The sequence below is a fragment of the Suricata suricatta genome, chromosome 4 (assembly GCF_006229205.1).
Source record: "Suricata suricatta isolate VVHF042 chromosome 4, meerkat_22Aug2017_6uvM2_HiC, whole genome shotgun sequence".
NCBI classification, from domain to species: Eukaryota; Metazoa; Chordata; class Mammalia; order Carnivora; family Herpestidae; genus Suricata; species Suricata suricatta.
In genome coordinates this window covers 127,462,886-127,476,433 of record NC_043703.1, presented here as the reverse complement: position 1 = coordinate 127,476,433, position 13,548 = coordinate 127,462,886, and the positions used below count along the sequence as shown (strand labels likewise).

The 13,548-nt window shown below is 44.9% G+C and overlaps 2 long non-coding RNA genes across 2 annotated transcripts in view; both read left to right on the top strand.

Moving 5' to 3' along the window:
* LOC115289078 overlaps positions 1-3,976 on the top strand; it is a 23,940-nt gene extending 19,964 nt beyond the window's left edge. The window contains exon 3 of the long non-coding RNA XR_003907361.1: positions 3,559-3,976. This is a non-coding gene — a long non-coding RNA (uncharacterized LOC115289078). The remainder of the gene's footprint in view (positions 1-3,558) is intronic.
* Positions 3,977-9,683: 5,707 nt separating this feature from the next.
* Positions 9,684-12,793, top strand: LOC115289076. Its single transcript, XR_003907360.1, has 3 exons — positions 9,684-10,092; positions 11,415-11,459; positions 12,714-12,793. It is a non-coding gene; the product is annotated as an uncharacterized LOC115289076 (long non-coding RNA).
* The last annotated feature ends 755 nt before the right edge of the window (positions 12,794-13,548 follow it).

Genomic DNA, 13,548 nt, shown 5'->3' with positions numbered 1-13,548 from the left:
TATTTTTTAGGGAATAATTTAAGCGTTCTGGAATTAGTGGTGATGGTTGCACAGATTTGTAACACACCAAAAATACTGAGTTGTACGCTTTAAAGGGTGGGTTTTTTAAAAAGTTTATTTATTTTTTTGAAAGAGAAAGAGCACATGTGCAAACCAGGGAAGGGACCAGAGAAAGGGAGAGAGAGAATCCTAAGCAGGCTCTGCTGAGGGGAGCCAAACTCAAGAGTCGAATACTCACCCAACTGAGCCACCCAGGTGCGCCAAAAGGGTGATTTTAATGCTATGTGAATTAGGTCCTAATAAAAAAAATTGCAAAAAAACATAAAAACTGATTGGCTAGGAGTCACATTATCCAAAAGAGGCACATTATCCAAAAGAGCTGCTCAAAGAGAAAAGCTTTGAAGGCATGACAGGGCGGATGGAGCCCGGAGAAGGGGCATGCTGTTCCCACTGGGAGTACAAGACAACCAGAGTTTTGATTCAGACATAATCTGATTCATCAGGAAACAACTTTAGAAATCTCTTCTAAAAACTCAGAAAAGAACAAGCAAGCCTCTTCCAATGTTGGAAGTTTCTTCTGGGTAGTTAGGTGCACTCCTTTCTGCTCTTCTAAATAAAGTCTTGCATTGCTGAATTTATTTGGTATAGCAGTCAATGGGGCATAATTAATACAGGTCGGAGATACCTTTTAACACTCTGATATCTGGTCTTACTCCATAACTTTTGAGAAACCTGCAGAGAACCCTGAGAAGTGTACAAAGAGTTCTATAGTTGATGTCATTTCAGATGCTGATTTCTTACCCTCTGAGCAAAGGGTGCATTATAAGAGATGTTTGTTATAAGGACTGGATGCTGGTTTCTCAGTCGTCATTTTCCTTCCCCTGGACTGTGCTAAGCATTGCTCTGTGTGCATGAAAGCATGTGTGCCAAGCTCAAAGGTACTTTTGTTCATGCAGATAGGAAATCATGCCTACCCAGTGATCTCCACTGAAACAGAATTAAGTAAAAGCCTAGACTCATGTTCCATTATCTCGGGACCATTGTCCAGACTGACTCTGTGTGTTCTGCATATTTCCTCAGAGTGGTTATAATGGTAAATTGCTTGTACAGTTCAGCAGTCATGGGTATTGTTGGCTGTCAGGACAGGAGGTCTTCTGCCAGCTTTCTGTGGACTTGGATCTGTCACGTCACTGGAGCAGACTCTGGTTGCTTTGTTCTGGGAGGGGAACTGGTTCCATGCCTCCTGACAGGTGCTGGACCTGCCCTTTGCTCTTCCATTTTCTCAGCCTGGACTCACGTTTCCTAAGAATTTTCACACATATTAGCCCATTTATCCACCCATTCACTACGTTATTTCCAATTTTTAGGAGCTGAGACTCAGCAAGATTGTGGTCTACCTACGGGTACACTATTAGAAAGCAGTGCTGCCAGGATTCAGCCCTGATTCAACATCCAATTTTCTTTTCATCCTGCCACAACTCTAAGTTGCTTGGGACTTGGAAAAGAGTTTTTCCATTATAAGAAATTCTGAAAACCAGGGAAAGATAGCAGTGTAAGATCTGCCTTACAAATATCCTGGGACAGACCACCATGAGATACTTGAACAACATTCACTTTCATCTACTCCTCTGATGTGGCAAGAGGTGTGGCTAGAAAAGTCACACGAGGGGCACCTGGGTGGCTCAGTTGGTTAAACGTCCGGCTTCAGCTCAGGTCATGATCTCGCAGTTCATGGGTTTGAGCCCCACGTCAGGCTCTGTGCTGACCGCTAGCTCGGAGCCTGGAGCCTGCTTCAGATTCTGTATCTTCCTCTCTCTCTGACTCTCCCCTGCTCACTCTGTCTCTCTCTGTCTCTCAAAAATAAATTTAAAACATTAAAAAATTTTTAAATTTTAGAAAAGTCACATGAGCCCTCAAGCTTCTCTGCCTTTAGGAGTGACCAAGTGAGCAAGTTCGGGCCAATGAGATATAAGCTGAAAGCTCTGGTAGATTTCCAGGACAGTTTTTATAAGGAATAGACTCAATTAGTGCCCCTGGGACTCAGATTTGTTGCCTGGTGTTAAGTCGGTAACCGTGAAGGGTCTGAGACGGCACCCTGCTTGGAAGCTAACAGGTTAGCGTGCCACACTTTAGGTACATCTGACAGGAGACATGGGGGTTTCTGGGTCAGAGAAACAGTTGATCACTCCTGGCCAAAGCAGCCAGACCAGCATCTTAGCACTAGTTCCCACACCCCCAACTCCCAAGGGAGGTCATGGCAAGAACCCGATGTTACCTGCACATGCGATGGGGTTGGCATCACCTGAAATGGGGTGTTTCATAGGCCGTTGGCACATCTGCCCATTGAGATGACTCTAATTCTCAGTAGTTCTTGTCACTATTAGAATGTAGTTCTGAGCCCATGTGGCTCAAGAGATTTCTCCAACCTCACCTTGAACTATCCCAGCCTTCACTTACTGTGATGATCCAGCAGGCAGCACTCGGCTTTCTTCAGACCAATTATTTTCACATCTCTAGGTATTGCCATTCCCTCTGATAAAATGCCATTCCCAGCCTCTTTCCAATACTGGTTTTCTCTCAGAACTGAGGTATTTGCACCAACATCATCTCAGAGAACCCTCCCTGACCATTTTCCCTTCCTTGTGTCTCTCTGTCAAACTACCCGTCTTATTTTCTTTATAGCACTTACCAGATTCTGAAGGTGGTTGTTGTTATGGTCAGTTTATTGTCCAGTTACCCACTAAAGTGTCAGCTGCTTGGGAGCGGGACCTTACCCCACTCACCACTGTGACTACAGACCCTGGGCCCGCCACCACCCACTTAAGCTCTTAATACTTGTGAGTTTGGGTACATATGACAGCCATCTCTCTTTTCTAGGACTGAGATGGTAGATACTGTTTGTCACTTTGGAATGGCCTTCGAGCACCCTCAGACCTCACCCCCGTCACCCTCATATCGCCCTGTCCCACTGTCTTCCCAGCACTTACTGCACTGGACTTCTGTGCTTCTTGGCTGTTTTCTCCCCTCTATTCTAATGGAAGCTCTTTGAAGACACAGACCTTATTTGTGGTATCCACCACTCTCTCCCTGGCACCTAGAACAATCACTAGCCACACTCAGTACATGCTTTTTGAATGGATGAATAAAATGCATAGAAGACAAAAGGTCTGCTTGAATTGTCAGCCACCTAAATGTCATTGTTACTCATTTAGTAAAGGTCAGTCTGCAAAAGTTGATGGGAGACTGATATGAAATTCCATCATTGGGGATGCCTGGGTGGCTCAGTCAGTTAAGCATCTGCATCTTGATGTTGGCTCAGGTCATGATCTCACCCTATGTTGTGGTCTGCACTGACAGCATGGCAGCCTGCTTGAGATTCTCTCTCGCCTTTATCTCTGCCCCTCCCCTGCTCGCATGCTCTCTCTCAAAATAAATAAACTTTTAAAAATGCCTTAACTGGTGGCTAAGCTAACCATCCCTGGAAAACAATGGCTAACAAAGACATTTTCAAGCTTCAGAATGAGAACATGTTTTGTTTTGTTTTGTTTCATTTTGCAGATGAATACATCAAGAACTAGAAAATCTGCGTAGACTGAAGTGGTCTCAAATGTAGAAAAGGAACCTGCAGCTGCATAACTTTCTTCCTCTGGGTGAACCAAACAACCATTTCCTGTGCCCCCAATCGGAGTGCAGACCCTATTCTAAGAATACTTACTGTCACCTGTTGATAGCGTTAGATCAGTGGTTCTTACACTCCAGGGTGTATAAATATCATGTAGGCCTATGCTTCTCAAACTTTACCATGCAAAAGCTTCACCTGAGAATTTTTTAAATGTGGATTATAACTCAGAAGATCTGGGATAGGGCTGAGATTCCCAGGCGAGACAGATGCTACAGGTCTGAGGACCACACTTTGGATAGCAAGTACCTAGAAAGTTTGTTTAAAATGCAGATTCCTGGGCTCAATCTCCATGATCCTGATTCTGAAGGTCAGTAGGAGGGTCCCAGGAATCTTTATTTTATTTTTTCTTATTTTTAAATATGTATTTGTTCTTGAGAGAGAGACTGACAGAGCATGAGCAGGGGAGGAGCAGAGCAAGAGAGGGACCCAGAATCTGAAGCAGGGTCCGGGCTCTGACCTGTCAGCACAGAGCTTGACACAGGGTTTGAACGTACAAGTTGTGAGATCATGACCTGGGCTGAAGTCAGACACTTAACCAGCTGACCCACCTAGGTCCCCCAAGGGGAGCACTTTAAAATGCAGGCTACATTTAAAAAATATACAATACTGAGCTGAGCCTGCCTGTAAGGAGTAGGAGGACTGGGGACACTTGACAATGTGTCCCCCAACCTGTGGGAGGGGAGGAGACAGCGGCATGTTTTCCTCAGTGTAAAAATGGGCTTGAGAGAGACAATGGCTCCTGGGGGCAGACCTTAGGAACAACCCCACGGCATCTTCAGGAATTGCATGTGATTCTGTAAATGTGGGCCTCTACACTTCCACATCGGTTAAGCATTGGATACAGCTGCTCCGGAAGGAGGTGTGACCTTGGGCCAGAATGGTACAATCAGTGGTTATTCATCAAAATTGTATCTCCAGCTCAACCAATCCCCAAAGAAGCCTGTGGGCTGAAGGCTTTGTCCCAGCTGCTCCCAGCAGCTGAGGAAGACGCTCTTTCTTTCTGAAAGAGGATGTGCACCAAGCATCATGCATCCACTCCATTTAGAAAATGATTTAAGAGGAATAGATGTCTCATTCCCTTGGGACTGACTTTATGAAGGTGATGGACATTTACTCTGCCATTCACTCATTTTTTATTTTATTACTGATACATAATTATACACATGGTGTATGATGTGTAATTATACTCCATATGTATTGCACACCTACAAAGTACTAGGCACTGGGCCAGGCTCTAGACATAAAACAAGACCTCTGCCCTTCAGGACCCCAGAGTCTGGGGAGCGGAGGGAGAGGGACATGCACAGCCCAAATGAGAAGTGCTTTTAGGGGAACAGCATTGTTGGGGCTCAGGAGTCACTCCTAACACTTCGTGGAGGATGTGGCCTCTGACCCAGCTTCCGTGACTCGGGTTTGCAGCTACAGGTACAACAGAAGAGGGCTTCTTTATACCCACTCATGCCAGGCAAGAATTTGATACAGAGCGTTTGGCTCCCTTCCCACTTACCTGGTTCCAACATCTGGTGCTCTGCCTCTCTGGTTCCTGAATCTGTCATAAAACATAGTGTTTACATTCAGTGCCACTAGATGGCAGTATTAGGTCAGAAGAGCTGCTAGAGCTGCTTTATTGCAAAATCAAGCCCAGATAGGGTTTTGGTTCATCCTGGGGGTGAGCTGGGTGGGAGTGGTGGTGAGTTCCTGGGAGTGGCAATAGGATTTTCAATTTTTTTTACTTTAATTCATCAAATTGCATATGCCATATATATTCATGTGCCCAAAAGGATTTAAAAAATCAAGTAAATCGAGTATTGCTCTCTATAGTAGATTGAAATCACTGCTCCATGTTTTCCTAGAAAATTGGCAAACTAGAATTTGGCCATGGGAATTATCTTTTCTTACTCTGTCCTCCTTAAGTTCTGGCTAGGTACCAGCTGTACACATTGGTGATGTTATTTATACCTCATTATTTTCGTGATCTTCTGTTGACGCCATCTCCCAACACCTTTGCCTGTTCCCCCAGTTTCTCTAAGTGATGGTGATTGGAAAGCAGCTATTGCCCCAAATGTTTATGATATGTTAGAGTCAGAAGATAGTTGGACTTTTCCTGATAATTTACAGATGCAAACCCAGAGCTGGGAGTCTCATCTCCTAAGTCACCTGGTTCATTTCCCAGTAATCCCCTTTTGGTGGGATTAAAATCTCACAGTTCCTGAGTTTGAGAGACAGAGAGAGAGCCCTGAGGGACAGAGAGACAAAAAGAGAGAGAATCCAAAGCAAGCTCCAGGCTATCAGCTCAGCGTTGGATGCTGGGCTTGATCTCGAGGGACTTGATCTCAGGCACGGTGAGATCATGACCTGAGCCAAAACCAACCTACTGGTCAGCCCCTCAACCTACTGAGCTACCCAGGTGCCCCAGGAAACGATCTTTTGAAGAATACCAACAGATATTTTGCAAGACAGTTATTCATTCAACAATCTGGCATTAGGCATTTCCTAGATGCAAAGCACCGCATCCAGCACGAGGCTGGAGAGTGGAAGCTGACTATGGCAGAGTCATCCTTGCAAATACTTCCCGTCAAGTGAGGGAAACAGAGGGTGTTACACAACCCAGTGCCTTTATAGAGGAATGACCTTTAAAAAAAATAAACAGATGCAAGAACAACAAATAAAAAATTATGGACTGTTCTGTCAACTTTTCACAAGTGGGGAAGATGATATAGACAGAAAAGGGTGCAGGCAAAGGAACGAACCCAGCATTGGGGTTTAGGAGCCAGTGGCAAAGAGGCGATGGGTTGTCACTGCAGTCGGGAGAAGGCAAGGATCCTCTCTCTTAACCCACATGGGACTGCAGAGAAGGTTTAGGACGGATTCCCAGATTTCTTGTGAGTTCGGAGCAGCAGTGAAGGCAGTGGGGAACAGGGTGGACAGACTGTGGCCGGCTCTCCAGAGCCCCCCAGGGGAGGGGAGGTTGGAGTTGCTGTGGCATGTGAAATGGGTATATCAATTACATGTCTGGAGTCTACAACATTCCTGGACAAGGAAGATGGGAGACGTGAGCCCAGCTGGGCACCTGGAAACCCCCAAACAAGTCTCATGATTTTAATCGCCCAGGATAAAAACTTATTTAAGAATATCTAGAGCTAAAAAAGTAAGGAGAGGAGAAAAGAAGGACAAAAGAAGGAAGGAAAGATCATAAAACAGTGTTATTTAAAAATGTGGAGAAAAGTACTAGGGAAAAAAAAAGCTAACTGAGTTGAACATGCTTGCAATCACCTCATTACATTACTGTTTATATGTGTTTTGTGTGTATTTTTTAATTCTAGGGGCAGTCCTGATTTTCACACTTTAGTGTTCCCTCAGACCCTGCGGGAGTTTGCTAAACACTTGGCCCATCCTTTGACTCTGAGCAGGTCCACCGCAAGCCCAGGTGTCTGAGTGCTTAACCTGCTACAGGGTTCAAAGGACCACTTGGGTACTTCCACTCTAGATTCTGAGTGGAGGTAGAGAGCAGGATGGAGCCAAGCCCCAAATCCTCTTCCAGGGGCGCCTTGGTGGCTCAGTCGGTTGAGGGTCCAACTTCGGCTCAGGTCATGATCTCTTTGTTCGTGAGTTCAAGCCCCGCGTCAGGCTCTGTGCTGACAGCTCAGAGCCTGGAACCTCCAGATTCTGTGTTTTCCTCTCTCTCTGCCTCTTTCCTGCTTGTGCTCTGTCTCTCTCAAAAATAAATAGACATATTTTTTTAATTAAAAAAATTCTCTTGCAGTTCACATGCCCCTCACTGTGGGATTTTGAGCCAACCACTTCACTTCTCTGTGTCCCTGTCTTAGCAAGGGATCGAATTAGGTCAGGGTTTCTCGAGCGTTTTGAGAGGTGAAGGTTGAGGATCTAATGAAAGTCTTATCAGAAAAATGCAGTATACTTTGCACATAATTTCAGGCTTTGCCTACACCCTTTGGGATTCCTTAGATTCTTGGTTACAATCTTTTGGAAAGAATGTTCTTCAAGAACATGCCCTTTTCAGCTCTGATGTTCAAGGTTGATCTGGATTTTGGAGGCTGTGGGCAGGCTGGCTGGGGAGAGAGGCCAGAAGTTCATCTAGACGCCTACTTCATAGTCCCGGCCCGTAGGTGGTCTCATGCATTGAACGGACACCTCACATTGCCTTTTATGGGATCAAAGAGCTAGTCACTAACTTGGCAAATAGAAATCTCCCCCACCCTGACCAAGACATTAGTGGCTATGTCTCCTGATGGGAGTGATGGGGGACCAAGGACATCCAGGGCTAGAAAAAATCAGAACATCTCAAAGAGTTGCATTTAATAAAAAACTGATTCTAAGAAAGATAAATGAGCTTGGGGAAGTGGGCCCAGCTCTACCCTTCTCCTTCAGGTCTTGGAGAATATGGTCTTTCTAGATAAGGAACATTTTTTATCCTGGCCATGGTGCTCATTCCTCACTCGGTTCATGGGCTCAGATGCCCTGGAAAGGGGCAACCTGCACAACTATGAGGTCCAAAGATCATTGTGAAGCCTGAGAAGACCTTTCATCCAGACAGAAGCCTATTATCTAGGGCCATCGGAGGCCGCTAGATTGAGTGCTAAGTTCAGACCATTTTGGGTCTAATCAAAGGAACCATTGGCTCCTACTGCTTCCTAATCTCAATGAGATTAATTGAATCTGTGGCACATGGCCAGCTGGTCAATGGTCAGAGGGCCAAGTTCTTAGATAGGAAGAGCAAACTCAAGGCCATTAAAGTTGTGAGCCACCCACTGGGACATGTGTGCTGGCACGGGGCTACTGACCACAAGCCCATCACCCTCCCAGCCTGGAAGAGCGGCCATCCATGAAAGGCTGGTAGGGACTTGCCTGCCCAAGATATTTATGGCCCCCATCAGCCTACTGTCCTGCTCTCTCATTCCCAGCCTCAGTGTCCTACTACTACATCATGAAGGGTTATATAACACAGCAGAATAAGGTTGTCAACCGTTCTCTCTGAGATTACCCTTCTTTGTCTTTTTGTTTTGTTTTTGTTATTTATGATATGACATGATTACACTAAATTAAAGGTCATACAGAAAAGAATATTTATGGTATGATTGCACTTACACAAAATTCTAGAAATTTCAAACTGGCCCAGTGACAGAAAGCAGATCAGTGGCTGCTGGGGGGGGATTATAATGGGGCACGAGGAAACTCTAGACTGTGATGAATATTTCATGATCTTGATTGTAGTGATGGTCTTAGGGACTAATACATACTCCAGACTTACCAAATTCTGCATTTTATTTTATTTTTTTAGTGTTTATTTATTGATGTTGAGAGAGAGAGAATTGCAAGCAGGCCCCATGCTCACAGCACAGAAACTGACACCAACCTTGATCTCATGGCTCATGAGATCATGGCCTGAGCCGAAATCAAGAGTCAGACACTTAACTGACTGAGCCGCCCAGGTGCCCCTCAGATTTTTCATTTGAAATGTGTATAGCTTATTATATGTCAACTAAACCTCAATAAAGCTGTTAAAAATTAATCTCCTAGTATAAAGTAGTTCAACAAGGTGGTCAGACTTCTGTCAACAACAACAAAAAGGCATCTTCCTATACCAGGACTAATCAGTTAGAAAATGTAATTGAATCTACAATATCAGCACAAGTCACAAAGCACCTAGGAACTGACTTTTTAAAACATGTGATACCTCCATGGGGAAAATTTTGAACTCCATTAAAGAATCTAAAAACATATTCACTTGATGGACTGACTCAATATTACAAGGATGACAAGTCTCTGTAGATCAATGCAGACACAGACATAGGTATAGAAAGTACTTGATTTATCAGAAATGCACAGAGAAAGGACAGCACCATCAGAACAAGGTGGGGGTTTTATTAGCAAAGATGTTAGGAAACAAACAAAAGTGTTTGTTGCATCACTAAGCATGGGACAGGGAAACATTTCTGACCAGGACTCAAGCCTCAGGCTTGAATAAAAGGTCCCACGCAAGAGCTCTGGAACTTTGGGTCAATCTCTTAACATTTTTGGCTTCTTACCATCATCTACAAAGGCAGAGTCTGCACCATTTGATCTCCATAGTGTATGTAGCTCCACATTTCACTGCTGAACTAACAGTCACTGGGAAGGTTGAGTGAGTTGCTTACTCCTCAGCCCCCCTGTTTCTACACCTTCAGCTCCCGCATAAGCCACCCAGGGAGTAAGGAGGGGCCTCCGGTCCTCTGAATCTTCAGCCTTTGTCCTTTACAATGATATTCACATGATCAATCTCCATTAATCCTCTCCGCAAAGCCAAGGGACAGCCAGCACCTGAAGCCTGGGAGGATCAAAGCTCTGCAAATGTGCCACGAACAATGGCCACAGCTTGTTAATAACTTGGATGAGTGAGGTCCTGGCTCGAGGTAAATGCTTAATAAATATTTGTGGACTGAGTGAATAATTAAATTGCTTCTTAGTCTACAAATGGGAAAACTGTGATCAGGGAAGCTGATGTACCCCCAGGCTGGTGAGGCCAGGAATCCATGATACCTGGCCACAACTCCTATGCTCTTTTCAATAGATAGTAATGTCTATTACTCATTTCCATTGAAGATTGGGAGCAGACTTAGGAGTAAGAAGCAGGGACCCTCCTCAAGGGACACTGAAGATAACTGATGGCAATAAACTGTAAAGGCTGCAGTCTGAGTCTGCGAATGGTTCTAGGTACAATTTGGGGCTGTCTTGTTATGCTCACTTGAGGGCCAGAGTGGTCTCCTTAGGCCAGCGCGTGGAGATCTCCAATGGAGATTTGAACAGAGCGGATGGTAGTTAACTTGCAGGGCCAGTGGGGAGACCCTAGGATGCTCCAGGAGGCCTTGAGCGATGCATTCAACCTCATCAACAAAGCCTTCCCCAGAAGCGTCAAGGGCCATGCTTTCCTAATGAAGTACAGAACCTTCCTTGTTCTTTTCTTTCTTTTTCTTTTCTTTCCTTTCCTTTCCTTTCTTTTCTTTTCTTTTCTTTTTTTCTCCTTTCCTTTCCTTATTTTATTTTAGACAGAGAGAGCAAGCAGGGGAGGGACAGAGAAAGAGAGTCTTCCAAGCAGGCTCTGCACTGTCAGCATGAAGCCCAATGTGAGGCTTGAACTCAGAAACAGTGAGATCATGACCTGAGCCTAAGTCGGACACTTAACCGACAGAGCCACCCAGGCACCCCTCTTTTCTCTTTTAATGTGGATTCCAGCTTCATTCTATGATGATGGGACTCCCATCACTTTGTGCTGATCATCACCCTCACAACCGAGGGTGACAGAAAGAAATGGCTTACACTAGAAACAGAACAGGGCAGTGCCTGCCACTTGGGTGTGGAAGTAGAGGGCAAGGTCAAAACCACTTGCTGCCTTAGAGGTTTGGTGCTGGGAGTGGGTGGGGCCTGGCACTCAGCACAGCTCTTAGTGCCACCCAAGTGGGCTTCAGGGGGCTGATGAGCAATCATGACTGGGAAGGACTAGGCCCCCAGAGTCCAGGAATCTGCTCTTTCCTGGGCAACTCCTGTCTGAACTCAGCCTGGGCCTGAGGTGAATGAATAAGAAAGGCCAGAGGCACTGCTAATGCAGCATGGGGGCTTCTGAAACAGTAGCAAAATCTCACTCATTTGTTCATTCATTAACTCAATCATTCAACAAATGGTTATTTAGCACCTGCAAAATATGCCAGGCACTGACTTCTCTGATTTTCTGGTCTAGAAGCCAAGTCGGTGACGTATCAGAAGAGAAATCCCCCAATTCTGAGTATGTATATTTCATTAAAATACAAAGTTGTTTTGCATTTAGAATTAAAATGTGAAGAGGAGACACCTCGGGCATAGAGGAGACAGTCCCGGCATTGCTCCCAGAAGGGCTGCCTTCTCGGCTATTTCCTAGCTGTGCAGCCTCAGACACAATGCTTTCCGTCTCTGGATCTCATTTTCTCTGGGTGAAATGGGAGTTGCAGCATGCATCATGCCTGTCCAACAGGGCCTTGGGAATGCACAAGTTCCGCTGGGCTGTGCTCTGCAGATGATGGGTCAGCATTTTGGCAATGCGGATTCTCTCTGAATCAGTCTCGCCAACTATAATGAAAAATATCAACCAAACTCAGGGTCAAGAGTTTGTCCACCTGAGCCTATTTGAAAAAAGAGTCAAGCAAATTGTTGGAGACATCTGACTGGTCCTTTTAGGGCCTACACATCTTTGGTTTATTATTACTATTATTTTATGTTTTAAAGAGAGAAGGAGAGTGTGCACAAGTGGGGGAGAGGGGCAGAGAGAGAGAGAGAGGGAGAACCTGAAGCAGACTCCACGCTCATGCAGGGCTCAGTGTCATGACCCTGGGATCATGACCTGAGCTGAAGCCAAGAGTCAGATGCTCAGCCGCCCAGGCACCCCTGGCCCACACATCTTTGTAACCAAGTTTCAAATCCCACTTAACACAGTTAATCCTGCCTGTTCTCAAGACACCAGAGTTTCCTTGGAAAACTTGGCCCTGACCTTGGAAAACAACCCCTATCAGAGCTATTTTTAGAAAAGACAGCCAGAGAAAGCTGACAGACTCCAGGGCCCTGAGTTACAAGGGAGTAGTTTAGTCAATATTTAGTTGAAATTTAACCATATTGTCAAAAGCTTTGGTCAAAGGAGGGACTTGGGCCCAAGTTGAACATGTGATTACAAGTGTCCCTACCCCCGATGCTCACACCTGTCAGCAGAGGGGGCGATCCCTCCTCTCAGTGGACAGTGTGCCTGTCATGAGCTCTGCCCACATCATGGAATCCTGTATTTCCCATGCTACTTTCCAAGAGCAGGGGGCTGTAGCGTTTCTAAGAAATGTTTACAAGCATGTTGCTTAAACAGACCCAAGGCCCTTTCTCATAGATCTCTAATTACATCTTCACTCTGTCCAAGGCATTTGTTCCCCTGGGTAACTGAAGATCTTACCAGGAGGCAAAAGCCAGAAGAGTTGTCACTTGTAGGCAAAGTTTGTGACATTCATTTTATTCTTATCCACAGGCACATTAGGCACGTCCTGAGTGCTTCCTACTCTAACGGATTTTGCAAAGCTCTAAAGATATACACTATCCCTGCCCTCAAGAAAATTACAAGTAATAAACAAAACAGAAATAGAAAATGTGATTACAAACCCTAACTCTCCAACTGTACTATTTTACTCCTGAGTTAATATTATGATGGTCATTTCCTAACAGTTGAAATCCTCCCAGTGGTAGAACAATAAACTGAGAGTAAGCAGTAGACATTTCTTGGTTTTTGTGTTTTTCAAGCAATTTACTTTTTTAAAGTTTATTTATTTATTTTGAGGGAGAGAGAGAGAGAGAGAGGCAGAAAGAGAGAGAGAATCCCAAGCAGGCTCTGTGATGACAGCACAGAACCCGATGTAGGGCTCAAACCCATGAATATTGAGATCATGACCTGAGCCAAAATCAAGTCAAATGCTTAACTGACTGAGTCACCCAGGCATCCCAAGAACTTTACTTCTTAATCAAATTTCCACAAAGTTTAAAATTTAATGATTCAGTTGAAATTTGAGGCACAAGGGGAGAGATGATAATTCAGGGATTCCCCAAGATTTTCCCTTTAGCCTCAGACCAAATGGAGCCTTGGGTATCCCTGCACTTGTTGACAGTGGTGCAGAATAGCCCAGGGTTACATTTTGAAACTTACCACTCTGAGACCTTGGCAGTCTCAAAAATTCTGCAGAGCATTTGGTGAGGTACCATTTATAGTGAGGCAGTTGAAGATGTTTGGAGAACATTTGTGGGAAACATCTTGATGAAGTAAATCCTAGCACTAGGATTTAGTCCTCCTGAGTGGACTCACTCCCAGGTCC